Source organism: Formica exsecta, unplaced genomic scaffold, assembly GCF_003651465.1.
Source record: "Formica exsecta isolate Colony F162 unplaced genomic scaffold, ASM365146v1 scaffold1296, whole genome shotgun sequence".
In the NCBI taxonomy this organism is placed as follows: Eukaryota; Metazoa; Arthropoda; class Insecta; order Hymenoptera; family Formicidae; genus Formica; species Formica exsecta.
Window position 1 is genome coordinate 17,640 of NW_021848628.1, and position 1,497 is coordinate 19,136.

Here is a 1,497-nt window from a genome sequence, read left to right on the forward strand (position 1 = left end):
TCGAGCTGGTCGATAGCAATCGATCATAGTTTCGAATATCATCATTTCTCGTATGATATTCTTTCGTGTCTTATTCTCGCTCGTGTCGCGTACGCAGTAGGCTTACTCGTCTCATATTCGGTCCGAATTGTCTCGCATAATATCGCATTCATATTCTCGCGGCGAGCAATTTGGTCACATCTCAATTCGTGTTCTTTCATTATTTAGTGCTCAGATATTGTGAAAGTTAATTGTTTGGAGTTCGAGAGTCGACGCTCGTTATCCGCATCGCGAATGTCCTCTGCCTCGCGCTAAATTCCATCCAGCGTTCGCAGTCAAGATTTCCGTTCTCGCGAGAGTTTCTAGCAAGAAGCTCTTAATCAAGATTTCCGAACCGCGAAAAAGGGCAGTCATTAACAGGACATTTTGAAGATTTCCGTCGGATTCGCGGAATACGTGCCGTCGCTCGCTCCTATTATTCAAAATAAACGGAACATTTCTTAACATCTGCACTCGACTCATTTCTCAATCTCCTTATCCTCCAGCGGATCTACGGATTCGCGTTACACACCGCTTCTCGCTCATCTCTGAGCGTCTTTCTCAGTTTCGGGCGATCTCGTCGAGGTCGACTCCCGAACATATTGGTCCTTCGAGCCAGATAGGAGCATGTGTGGAGGATAAGTTAGCGAGAGTGTGATAGTCCAATACATCTACGATGTCGGAGCTTGTCGCGCATCAGCAGCAGCTGCAGCGTACCATTGATCGCGCTCTCGAGAACTTCAAAAAACTCGGTAGGAACAATCTCACACCAGCTAAGGTGCGTTCCCGGATCTCAATGCTCAAGGAATACTGGAGTCAATTCTCCAATGGACACGCCGAGGTGTCGCGGAAAGTCCCGGAAGCCATCCGGTCATCTTTCAGCTACTTCAAAGACAACCATTACGACGCGACTCAAGTAGTCTATGAAAACGCAATGGACCACATGGCGAAAATCCTGGAGGAAATGGAGCCGGTCGTGAGTCCAAACCCATCTCTGTCTTCGACGAGGCTGCCCGTGGACGCGTCCGCGTTTTCATTATCGCATCTTCCGCCCATCAAATTGCCTCCGTTCGACGGCAATTACGACGAATGGGAACAATTTTGCGATCGATTTACGACACTAATTCGTGAAAATTCGGATCTAAATGATTTCGCTCGCATACATTTTTTATTATCGTGTTTAAAGGGTAGCGCGCAGGAATGTATCGCGAATATTTCTGTAACGGCCGCGAATTTTGAAATAGCGTGGAAAGCGTTGATCAAACGGTACTACGACAAAAGGCGGTCGATAAACAGACATCTGTCGACCTTGCTCAGCTTATCTTCTATCTCACGCGAATCTGCCACCGAGTTGCAGACTCTAAACGACAAAGTGAATATCGCAATGGCATCATTAAAAGCCCTCAATCGAAAACCGGAGGAACTCTGGGAAGATATTGTCGTTCATATCGTTGTGCAAAAATTAGATCCGGTAACGCG